The 13,118-nt window shown below is 42.6% G+C and overlaps 1 non-coding gene across 1 annotated transcript; it reads right to left on the bottom strand.

Moving 5' to 3' along the window:
• Window positions 1-12,438: 12,438 nt before the first annotated feature.
• On the bottom strand, window positions 12,439-12,510 carry TRNAH-GUG (transfer RNA histidin (anticodon GUG)). The gene has a single exon. It is a non-coding gene; the product is annotated as a tRNA-His (tRNA).
• Window positions 12,511-13,118: the final 608 nt, after the last annotated feature.

The following is a 13,118-nucleotide window of genomic DNA, read 5'->3' as shown; positions in this document are numbered from 1 at the left end:
CAGTCACCTGCACATCACCCAGGGAAAGCTGTCCACCTTGTAGACCTCGGTGCTGCGCGGCTCAAAGGAAGGATCCAACAATCGGCTAAAGTAATCAACTGGAGCTACGGCGACTCACTAACAAACTTAACTTCATTTGACAACCACACGCATAAGCTGCCTTTCTGCACTTTATTTTTGTAATCACGTCAATAAATAGATAATTGGTTCACAGGAAGGGAAAGGCGCAGTATCTGTCACACTTGTTATGTGGACACCTGAACCGCGCCGTAAGGGAAGGGATGAAGGTGGGAGTGAAAGTGGATAGAGAGAAGGAGGAGCCGTAGTGGAGGGCTACGGAGTAATTTCGACCACCTGGGGATCTTTAACGTGCGCTGACATTGCACAGCACACGACGCCTCTTCGTTTCGCCTCCATCGAAACGCAGCCGCCGAGGTCGGGTTCGAACCCGGGTACTCCGGCACAGTAGTCGGGCGTCTTACCACTGCGCCACCCCGGCGGGGTGATAATCAGGTCAAGGAGACAGCAAATTTGGATACCAACATATCTTGCAGCCAGGGTGACCCTGCTAATACACTACGACTCTGCAGTGTGAGCACCTTTTCCACACAGGTGACAAAATAACGTTCAGTAACAGCCTCATGAAAACGTGCCCTGGTTATTTATTTCGATCTCAACAATGTGTTTTATTTTTTTCAGGCTGCAGAAACAATGCAGCACCCTTTTCTACTTTCTTGCGTTGCGGGCCAGTCTTCTGATCATTCAGCAACGTCTGGGGTAACCTCACTCAAAGACATGGCTGCAGCTCCTGACCTGCTTTTCCATATATGTTGTTGTCCTTGAACAATCGTAAGGTTGCATACAGATCATTGTGAATATCAGCTTGCTACCTCTGTATGACCACTTGTCACTAACACTTGTAACGCTTGTCAGATATATATATATATATGCCACGTATATGGCTTTCAGGTGTAGTGTCATTTTAGTGGGGAAAACACAGGGCTGTTGAATATTGCTCCTAAATGAGCATAAAAAGAGCATGTTGTGAATGCTCTCTCTGAGATGGCCTTTGGCTATATACTACAGTAAATGAGAGTGTAGCAAGTAGGGGCAGGAGTGCATTCTAGCTCAAGTTTATGAACATATTTAATGATGAAAATGTGCAGTCTTTCAGAGGATTGCCATCCATGGCAAAAGTCTCTGATGAGCGGATCGTGCTCACACAGCTAAGGTTGAAGCGCAGCATTGCAAGTACATTCCTTGAGGACATGTTTGCTTCCTCTTTGACAACTTCTGCTGAGGTAATTCTATAAGAACTGTGATTCTCTCCAAACTACTGCCATCTAGTTTTTTCTGCTGTCAGAAAAAGGTATTGAGAAACATGCCAATGCATTTTTGCCAGTTAACCACCCTTTGTGTTTGTTGACTGCACAGAGACTTCATTGTCACTGCACTACAATGTCATTTTGTCCTCGATTTGGCTGCTCTTTCTGCACCAGTTCAGTCAATGCGGCACTTTTGTACTTGGTTTGTCAGTGCAGCTAGAGTCACCTGCACTTCGGCACCCAGTTTGGAGTCCTATATGTAACCATGCTGTTTGTTTGCCAGCCTATCGTACAATATCAAATCACTTTAGGATACCCAGTTATCGCGAACTGGTGCCTGCAGTAGACTGGATATAGACATTGCAAGTGCATCTGAACCTTTCTGTAGTTCATTGTGTTCTTCAGTACTCATCAGCAGTGACTCATGGCTAAGCCTTAGCTCGCAAACATGACACGGGTTTTTTTCATGATATCTCTAAAGAGTGCACGCATTCATGCTGTGATGGCAGCTTACAATCATGGTGGCCTGCAAACCTTAGTAATAGGTAGCAATGTTATAAAGGAATTGTCTTGGTAGCTATCAACACTTGGTTTAGACTTATACCAAATGTGCCTTCCGACATTGCAGATTCTGTAATGTGTAACAAGAGGTAGCCAAAGCCACTAGCTACTCCTAAATTCAATGTAATTTTCTTCATTTTGTACCTGTACACTGTGGTTGCATCTTATGTTAAGAAATTGTCAAGCTTTTCATTACTAGTCAGTGCTGTGTATTGCATATTTATTAAAACGAAATTCCTTGCTCATAATCGATTCATTGCTGCCTTCACTATCACAGTGTTAATTGCATTGACAAGGCACTGAACAACTCTGGCCTATGTATATAGTGAAGGATTTCTCATATTAACAAAAAAAAAAAGCTTTATTTCAGAGTGAAATTATAAATCTGTGCACCGTGAGTGCAGCCTGTAGGGCTGCCACTGAAATCCCTCTTGCAGCAAGCACTGAAGACCACGCCATGGTCCTCTGGCCACATTGCCCAGCGTTTGCCCTTCACGCTGTTGCCTTGTCACGGCCTCTATAATTGTGCACTTGGCAGCTGGGGTTTACTGTTTTTCTTTGAATAATATTTCTGTGGCTGTAAAGGTAAGAGGTAGAGATAGACTTGCGCTGTAGAAGAGTGGTTGCATCTGTGTCATCCCCGCAGCGTGCACATATGCTCTTGCTGCTTGTGACAACAGCAGAGTCGACGGCGAAGTACAGTTTATTCTAATTGCTTCTTGAACTTCACTGCAGCACGTGCGCTGTACGTCCTATGAAGCACCAACACACCAAACCAGTGTCTAAAGCTTGTCTGTCGTCTGACCCAACAACTGCTCCAAGGGACATCGCTGTACATACAGCGACATGTCGCAATTCTGGTATCGGTTAAAAGCTTTGTCATTAAGTTGAAGTTCAAGTTTATTTGCATCAAGTACCAGATACACTATTCAGGAAACACGAGGAAAAAGCTGTCACAAGAGACAGCTTGACGGAGCCTCATGCCACCCAATTGGCATGTTAGCAAATTCAAGCACAAATATCGGCTATACACTCTGTACAGCACATAAAATAAGCATAAAACTTTGATAAGAGGAAGTATTGACGAGTTTAAGCCATAAATATAAGTCGCATTACAAAACGCAGAAAAACATTCATACGCTTTAGTTACTGAAATAGCATGTGTACATCAATAGAAAGAAAAAAATGGGGGAGTTGTTTAACTTACCTTGTAGAGTTGAACTGTAAATAGTGACATATTTGTTTGAGGGTGATTCTGCCAAACTTAATATTAAGGCTGTCAAACCAGTTTAGCATTCTAGGTAATTTATTTTACATCATATGTTGTCCATATGTGGCTCTATATGTTTTTACATCCCGGGGCTCTCTTCTAGGTTTGTGTATACCGGAGCATTCTTTTCTAGATTGCTTAACTCCTTGAGAAAACTAGAACCATTTTTGTTCTCCTGCTTATGTGCTTTGCATTGTCGATAGCGGCATAGTGCACTGACTAGCAGAATATTGTACTTCGGAATAGCTGTTGTGAATGAAAACAGGGCGGTACGTTTTCAAATGATTCGAAGGAATCTTTTTTGCAAAGTATGGATTCTTGCTATATTCCTTTGACATGTAGGTGCCCGGATTAAATGACAGTAGCTTAGCCTAGAAAGAAACAGAGTGTTATATATATGGATCATACTTTTTTTGTCAGTATGTGATGATTTCTGTAAAGTGTGCCTATAATTTCTGATAGTTTTAGTGCAATTTCAGCTACATGCAAATTCCACGACAAGATTTCTTGGAACACAACACCTAGTGTTTTAAAACTCGGCACGACCTCAATGCAAACGGAATTAAGCAAAATTGGCTGTTTGAGTGTGATGTGTCTATTTGTAGTTCGAATTATAATGGCTTTAGTTTTATGTTCGTTTATTTGTAGGCCATTCTGTTGTGCCCCCAAAAACAGTCTTTGTAGCACGTGCATGATTAATTAAATCGTTCACCTTGTTTTCAGTGAAAAATATGCTGGTGTTGTCAGCGTGATAAATAATTAACGTTGCATTGGAGCTATGTTAACAAGGTCATTAATTTACATGTTACTCAGAAATGGTCCCAGAATGCTTCCTTGCAGTACTGCACAAGAAACCGGCAATGGATCGGAAAACAAGTGCTCAATTTTTACTATTTGCATGAGGTGCTGCAAGTACGATTTAACTAGATCAGCAGCTTTTCCTCAAAAACCATAACATTCCAGTTTTTTAGTGAGAGTTTTGTGATTTGTGTAGTCGAATGCTTTAGTGAAGTCGACAAATATTCGCCAAAACCAGTTTCTCTCCCTCCAGAGCCTCCAGGATTGATTCCTTTTGTGTGAACGAAGCGTACACAGTACCTAGCCCCTTGTGAAAGCTGAATTGCGCCTACACGCACATAATCACACACAGATGAGTTTTAAAGGGTATTAATCAACCCTGTGTCCTTCAGAAAAGTTAGTAAGGCCTTGGTAGCTCGCGCAGCAGACGATCCGTCGCACCAAGGACCCAGGACATGTTCAAGGCGCAAGGTTGTTTCTTTAGGTAAGCTTAAATTATTGCGCAGTGTCCTGCGATGTGCAGTAAACCGTTGACAGGAGGTTACCAAATGTTCAAAATTTTCACACACATCACATGTAGAGCACAGAGGCCTGCTCGCTATGCCTATTTTATGTAGGAAGTAGTTTGTTATGTCTGGATCAACAGTTGCTTCTGCTGCAATGCTGCTGAAGTGCAAGTTAACAGCGTCCGCAAGTTTCTTGCCTGATATTTCGCAACTGTTTAGTTCGATTTTTTTCAACTTTACCGGTTGAGGCTTGAGTCAGCACCGACGTCAACCTTTTCCATAGGACATCAGGAAAACCCGCTGCTGAGCTAAAAGTGTTAGTGAAGTATTCGTGGCTTGCTTTATTTAGATCTTTATCTAGATGATTTCGGTAAGCTTTGAATTCCCAGAATATATCTGGGCTTTCAGTGGTGAAAAACTTGTGGTGCAATTCATTCCTTTTATATATTCTTTTTGGAAGCTCAGTACTAACCCAGGGCTTGCGAGTTCTCCTATTGTGCTTTACGCACTGATAAGGAAAACTAGATGCATACAGTAGTTTCAGTTTTGCCATGAACTCTTGATACGCATCATTTGCATCTTGCTTATTGAGCACGGTATTCTTCGAAGTCTGCGAAACTTTTTTTGAGGAAGATGAATAAATTCTGTTCTGTGATTTTTTGCACTGAAAAACTAGCTGGACATAACTTATGGCGAATGTGACCCTTAGAACGAATGAAAATAGGAAGAATCACTGACAGCAGCAGTTAAAATGCTTGTATTAAGTTTTTCTGAACTTACGTTGGTAATGAAAACGTCGATTAGCGATGATGACTGTTCTGTCACTCTAGTTTATAAGGTAATTACATTTTCTAAGCCATGTACTTTGAAACAAACACCTAAATTCAGTTTTGCAGGATCATTTCCTGGCATATCAATGTTCATATCGCCATCTGAAATAAATTTCAGTTCATTGTCAGCAACAAACCTAAAAGGTGTTTCTAAATGGCTCAAGAATGCAGTTATCGAGTCATTTGGAGACTAATAGCAAATTTAAATAATTGCAAGTTGCAAATGAATAGTCAAAAGCTCGCAATCATCAGAAATAAAGGAGAGATCGGGTAGTAGTTCGCAAGTAAATTCATTCTGCACCAAAATGCATACTCCACCACCACGAGTTTTTCAACTTAAGTAGAACATGTTATAATCTTGAAGTCAGAATATATCCCTGTCACCTGTTGACCATGTTTCCATAAGCATTATTACCTCAAAAAGCAGCCCTATTCAGTCAAATATTTAGGGTAATTTCCAAGGGGGAGTAGATTTCTAATAAGGGAGCAATTACTCATTGACATCCATCCAAGCCCAGCCATACGGCTACAAAGGAAAGCTATACAGCTTTCTCAGAACTTCATAGTTAAAGGAAAAATCGTCCTGGTCCAGGGATGTGAATGAGGTGGGTAAATTTCAATGAGTAATTACTCCCTTATTAGAAATCTACTCCACCTTGGGGGATTCACCTAAATATTTGATCAACAACATTCCCACTTTGAGTTATATATCAATTCGCTCTTGCTCTACCATCTGATCTACTGAGCGTCCTGGTTAGCTCAGTCGGTAGAGCGACTGCACCAGATAAGTGGTGGTGCCAGGTTCGATCCCTGGACTAGGACGAATTTTTCTTTAACTACGAAGTTCTGAGAAAGCTGTGTAGCTGTCCTTTGTAGCTGTACGGCTGCGCTTGGGTAGATATCAATAAGTAATTACTCCCTCATTAGCAGCCCTATTTGTTGTAGGACTGCGCAGAGGTTAGGTTTCTTACTTTAATCGATCACACATTCAAGTGTAGTGATTGGAATGACCTAAAAAAATACTTTCCAATATGCTTTCCGAACTCATGCGGCAGAATGTATGACATTTGATGCACACTGGTCATAACCTAGACAAAACAATCCTCCATGTTGGCAGGGAACGTTGAAAAAAGTTACGGAACTCTTTCCAGATCGTCTTCGTCATAGATGCGAAGTGTGCCTTTCTCGGGTACACATTCCCTTTTTGCCATGCGAACTCAGTTTTATTTTGGCTGCTTTTGTGGGTGCTAGCCAAAAAAGCAGTCTGTTCATAGCTATTAGGTTATTAAACAGGTCAATGCTGGCTTGTTTCATGTCCTGCAAGGGAGAGCAAGCATCCATCCATTTTCTTCTCAGCACATATGATGAGAACGCTGCAATTACAATGGGCATCTTATTGCGCCTGGAAGGAAGTCGATGCAGTCCGTCAATGTTAGAAAGGGTAGGTTCAGGAAGATCTGTGTGGACAGGTCTTTGATTCTCTCTAGAAGATTTTTCTTGGGGCTCTAGTTTTAATCCGTGCATCTCGAAGTTTTGACGACAGCTGTATTGCTCCATTCCATTAATCTGCATTTTCATCTGTTCAATGGCTGGGCGAAGTAGTGCTTTCAATGTCATCTGCTCTTTTCTTCAGATAAAAAATGTTGGAACTTTTTTTCTTGACTTGAGAGAGCACAGTGTCATATTGGTCTGATAGATGTTGGATTGATTTTTCAATCTCGGGGATTTTTCTTATCAGTCGGGAGAGAGCGTCAACCTTTGCCACAAGTGGAAGCAATAGAGAAATCTTGTCATTCAGTTTGTTTGGTCTATCAGCAATGCTACGCTCCTGTGGCCCCTTGGCCGCAACGTCTTTCGTTCCTTCACAAGTGAACAATTCCAGGCCGCCCTAAAGGCTTCGCCTTTGTTCCAAAAGGTGGTAGCAGAAACACCAGAGCACTTTTTGAGGTGGTACGAGTTCTTGCACTCTTTGCATGTTAAAAATAAGCTAGCATCCGATATGTTCTCATGGCATGCAAAGCACTTACTCATTTTCATAAAATCCAACAGCGGCTTCAGAAATGGTTGTCAGCCACAATGACAGCAGAGGCAGCAGCAGCGGCAAAAGAAAACTGATTATATCAAAAATACAAGAATATGCTGCCAACCTGCAGATTCAAAAAGAAAGCTGTGTATAGTACTTGCGTGTTTGCCGCTGCAGCTGCCGTGTGCCAAATGCCGTAGAAGCCGTGTGGTGACATCTGTTTTCTGTAGTGAGGTTCGCTCCGTTGACTCAGGCGCAGATGATTCGAAGTCTCATCATGCTGGCAGGCGTTCCAGGGAAGTCGATGTTCACCAGCGGTAAAAGAAGTTGCCAAGCCAGTGCAGAAACTGCAGTTTTAGGTGCAGTTCATCAAAAGTTTTGATAGGATGGTCTGATGCTCAATGAAATATTTTTGGGGACTGCCACAACCCTGGTATCAGTGACGCCTGAGAAAAATGAACAAAGTGGGGTAGAGTAAAACTATCACTTTCAAAGCAATTATAAATACAGCACCAATAACTTGCTTGCTTTTAAGGCGCTGTAATATGGCACCAGCGCTAAACATATCTGTGAGCTTAATTATCATGTACTTTGAAATGTCGCTGCTTATTGCTTTCACTTGGTTGCCATGCTAGCAGTCAGATACTATATTGCAAAATAATCATTAAAGTTCTTGAAATACACAGTTTTAGATGTTACCATTTAGAACTAATACTGCATCTTGTAGGTAACATCATTATCCATGTAACATTTCCTGTAGCCTTTGCCACAATTTTTAGTTGCAAAAAAAAAATAATAATAATAATAAAGGTGGCAGCTGCACTGAGTAGTTGCTGCTGCTTGTTTGTGATTTCTCTTTTTATTTCACACTTGACTACTGTAACCATTAAAAAAAAAAAACAATTTTGCAGCAGTGGCCTGGTGTTTTTAGCTTTTAGAATGGCTACCGACCCCAAAATTGTGGGGTGAAACCCTGACTGAGGTGACCTCATTTCGACAGAAGGGAGATGTAGAAGCATTCCTGCCCTGTGCACTGCCGATGCACATCAAAATAAACTCAGGTAGTCAAACTTAATCACATACCATTGGTCCCAGCTACTAAACTGGAAAAAAATTAAGACTGATATACCAGATCAAAATCAGCTGGCATCTCATCTTTGAGTTATTGCACTGGTTGGGTAAGAGGGTGGGGCATCACATAGTCTGCATGTTCACATCAGCAATGGAATTGCCACTCGGTGGTTGCAGTTTCCAGAACATGATGTATTTGCTTTGTGCACGCACACAGACCTACTTAACCAACTAACTGCTTTAAGTTGGTGATGATAGTGAACAAACTACTTAACAGGCAATGAGGAAGTGCGCTTCCCAGTCTGCAGAGGTGTAGGGGCCAGCGAAGCAGTACCTTGGATCGCACAACTGTGCTGCTTATCTAACTATACCAGCCCTGCATCACGCTACTTGATCCCATAATTAATTAATTTTTCAGCTTTTACTTGTGGGAAGTTATGCTCAACGGCTACCTAGCTTTGCATCGCATGCCAGAATACTGAAGTTTTTCGGTCAAGACCAGTTTTAAGAATGAATTCAGCACACTTGCTTCTTTCAGTCTTTATTAACTTAAGCAAAAAATTCCAACCGCTATATCAGTAGAACCTCCTACATTATCCGAGCAATTGATTTTACTGAAAAGCAGCACATCCCCTTACGTTTTTACCTTGCAGCTTTTTTGCTTCTTCGAAAGCTCCAAGTGAGGTGGTGAGAAACGATGGTCATCTGTATACACAACATCCAGAATGTGCGTTATGTTAAAGGCTGCTGTTATTTCGACTTAATTACGTGGAATCTGAGAGATCCTGTTGTTTCTTTCAACCTTAAGAAAGGCAACCCCAACATGGTAGTCTTTGCAATTACCATTGCACGACGCCTTCATTACCGAAGTTTTTGGACTGGCTGTTAATGCAGCAAGCTGACCATGGCTACAAATTACTTCACTGCAGCCAAAACTGTTAAATATGCTAGCCAACCCAACTATCAATAGATATTAATGCAGGAGAAGGCTTTTGAGAGCATATTAATGTGATATAGTGGGGCCAGTAACTTGTGAAAAAGCAAAGGAGTTGATAATGTTACATAGTGGCGTGGCATGAAACAGTGACACAACAGAAATATAGTGACCTGATGACGTGAAGATGAGATATGCTTTAACAGGAGCCCTCCACCCCGCACCACTACCCGCTTCATCGTCTTCGTAGCAATATTAATGCTGTGTTGTACGCCTGCATGTTCGCTTGTGAAAATCAAAACTCTGTGCACTGTGCTTTTGAGGCAGTCAGTCCAAATGGATAACGTCTAGCCATTTTCTGCATAGAAGCACATTCCTTCAGTGAATAGTACACACTATATATATTTGAGCCTTGCAGTCTACATGTTGCGCATTGTGGTGCTGCCGCTTCAACTACTGCATCTTCATTCAGCGGCATTGAGGACAACTGCTTTAATTCATGTTCATGCCTTTTTGCCTTTGAGCGGGCATCATTATCCTTTCTTGCTAATTTCTTTTTCCTTCTGCACACAAACATTTATGTGCTTGTGGAAGGGTATAGATGCACTGAGCAACAAAGCTGTACTTTACACTGCATTAAAATGAAATGGCTGGTTCAGAAGCATCAACAAGCTTATAGCCTGACCTAAGACACATACCCTAGCAAAAATGTGTAAAAAGTAATATTGGTCTGCAGGAATTGGTTCTATGAAGGCCTGTTGGATTATGGGAATCTTGGTGCAGGAACTGTCTTGGGCCACACATCCAAAGCAAAAACAAAGGCAGGAATTTCAAACCATGAATCACACTTTATCGTTTTCCACGCCTGCATAAATTCTGCTATCTGCATGGCTACACTTTAGCCTCTTGCTGCAGGTGTGCCCCAGCTTTGTATCAGATGGTGCCATGAGAGTTAGCTTCATCAAAAAGACTTGTTCAGAAAAACATGCTAACAATACCATGCTACTGTACATTAGAGGGACCATCTAGCAAGCCTGCACAAACAATTTGTATTCCATCAGTTCTCCGCAAGACAAAGCGTGTTAGGCAAACACTTCACTAATATTGAAGATATTGGCAATAGAAAATAATGCTAGATTGGTAGAAAACTGCCACTGCCTGTTCTGACCATATCACTTGGGATCGCTAAATGATCCAGACTGCGGCACATAAAAATTTCATCCAGGTTGCGGAGCATATAGAAATGGAGATTTTGTCAAGCCCTGGTGTCGAACTGGTGCAGAGAGTCAAAAGCTAGGGCCGCTGTTACTGTATGCACGCTTATTGTTTCCTTTTGTCCATACCTAGCAGTGTATACGGGCTGCGGCAGCCTGATCGGCTGCGGAGGGAGCTCTCAAAAATTTGTTTGCTTCAGTGCACAACGCTTTAGATCACTACTCAATCGCCCTCTTTTGTACCTTAAGTTTACGCCCGTTATGTGAAACAATATATAGTGAAGGAAAATTCTTCTTCCATGAGCTAAACAACATCTTGTATAATTTTCCAGCTTAATTCCAAACGTCAACGTTTACGCGCCCTTTAGAAGGTGCTCTAAGACTTGACATTTATTTCTCTTACGCCACTACAAAACTGCATGTGTATGGGCACGTGTGTACATGATAGCTGCGCCGGGGGTCAATATATTTGTAGCCCCACGTACGGTCAGTACTTTTGCGATTTCCGGATATGGAGGAAGTGGCGATATAGCCCTAGTCGCAACGCACTCCACATCGAAATACGTAGTTACAGAGGCAGCTTATAGAAACTATATGCGTGGCAGAATCACGCCGCTAGCCTGCAAAATTCTGAGTCGTGTAGGACTTCAGCTGCACAGAAGGAGCTAATATGGGCACCAGCTAGGTCACCATGCATAGTTGGAAGAAAACGAGGACGCACACGCTTCGACCCGAGCCTTTCTTCCCCGCGGAATCCTTCTACGTCCTCCCTCTCTGATTTAGGCTCCCCCTCTCCATTAACAACATATTCAGAAATATTACAGCATTTGCGCCTTGAAAGGCAGACATTCCCGAAGCTCGCTAAGGATAGTAAATCAAAAGAGGGTCACCTTCGAAGTTTGCAAACTGTCATTTAATAATCCACTTCCCGCCATTGAGCCCGAGAACTCGGGCAAGAAGGAATTTGCAAGAATTTTGCCTGAGTGCAAATTTTGTGGCCAGAAGGCAAACTTATACCATATCATGAATATGGACTTGTCAACAAAATACCAGTATTGACATAATAAATCAGCCAACGTGGGAAGGCTGGGAGGTGGCCCTGTCCAGCTCGGACCTCAAGGAACAACGAGCCCTCGTCGAAAGAGCACGGGCAGCGGCTTTTACCAATAATGGTGTCCTGGATTAGGGACCCGATCAGCCTTCTCTTAATCTAATGGGCTTTCAATGTGGCTTTCAATGTTTTCATCACCATCATCATTACAAATAATAAGGAAAGCAAACGCACGATCCCTACGCTCTGCGGAGAAGACTCGCGACGACTCCCTACATCACCTCGCATACCATACACTGTGTGTGTGTGTGTGTGTGTGTGTGTGTGTGTGTGTGTGTGTGTGTGTGTGTGTGTGTGTGTGTGTGTGTGCGTGTGCGTGCGTGCGTGCGCGCGCGCGCGCGCGCGTAAGCCAGCTCGCCAAACCACCGGAAAGAAAAGAACGAAAGCAAAAAAATTGCGAACGTACGGAATAGGCGCTCACACTACATTCCCGCGCAGCTGGCCTTTTGACTGAGCTACGAGCCTCTCTCTAAGAAAAAAACAAGGTAAAAAACCACGAAACACTGGCCTACAGAAATATTCTCCCAACTAGCGGCCACATAGCACACGTATAGTTATCACAAGTGGCTGAGACGGGCAACTGGTATGATCAGAGCTAGAAGCCAATCTGGTTAGGCATGAAAGACTGCCCTCTTTTCAGGAGAAAAATGGGCAACATATACCATACGACCACCTCCGAGGGCGATGCTCCGAGCTATCTATCGAGTCTTAGGAATTCCTCCCTTACACATGTGATTACAGATACTGATCGAAAATAGACGTGTTCCTCCTCCTACATAAGAAAATAAAAAAAACTGCCGTGACCAGGATTCGAACCTGGGTTATTGCGGCCACAACGCAAGGTACTAACCACTATACGATCACGGCTGTCCACGAGGAACGAGGTGTTGTCGGAAAGAGACGGCACCAAAGAATAAAAACTGGTTGTTGCAAAGTTACATAGCACGGAAGACCAATGCTTGTGTGGCACGTCAGGAGCTTACCGCTCGACGACCGAGTAGCTCGATCCGTTAGCGTGCGTGAGATTCGTCCTTTACTCGCATGAATGTTTACTCGAAACTACATTCGAGCCTTCGCGCTAAGAGGCCAGCAAAAAGAGATAGGCTAGATTCTATATCTGACGCACCACAGACAATTTTTTATTTTGTAATTAACAATTTAGTAATGTAGATATTTTTCTTATATACTTATTTGCAAAGTTGGAGAGCACCTTCTGAAAAACCCCCATTATATTTATTTCCGATAAAGAAAGCCTGTGAATCGTTTTTCCAAGCTCAAAATAAAGCCCGCGAAATATAAATATATATATATATATATATATATATATATATATATATATCGGCGCAGGAAAGCCGGCAAGGAGACCCTCCCCCTGGCTGAGCCCCTGCCCCGAGGTCCATGTCGGTGGAAATAATGCCTTCTCACTCACTCACACTAACGCATTCGCAACGATTGTGGTGCTCTCAATCGTGGTT

Source organism: Amblyomma maculatum, chromosome 11, assembly GCF_055883805.1.
Source record: "Amblyomma maculatum isolate TAMU_Amacu chromosome 11, ASM5588380v1, whole genome shotgun sequence".
In the NCBI taxonomy this organism is placed as follows: domain Eukaryota; kingdom Metazoa; phylum Arthropoda; class Arachnida; order Ixodida; family Ixodidae; genus Amblyomma; species Amblyomma maculatum.
This window is presented reverse-complemented; position numbering and strand designations above follow the sequence as displayed.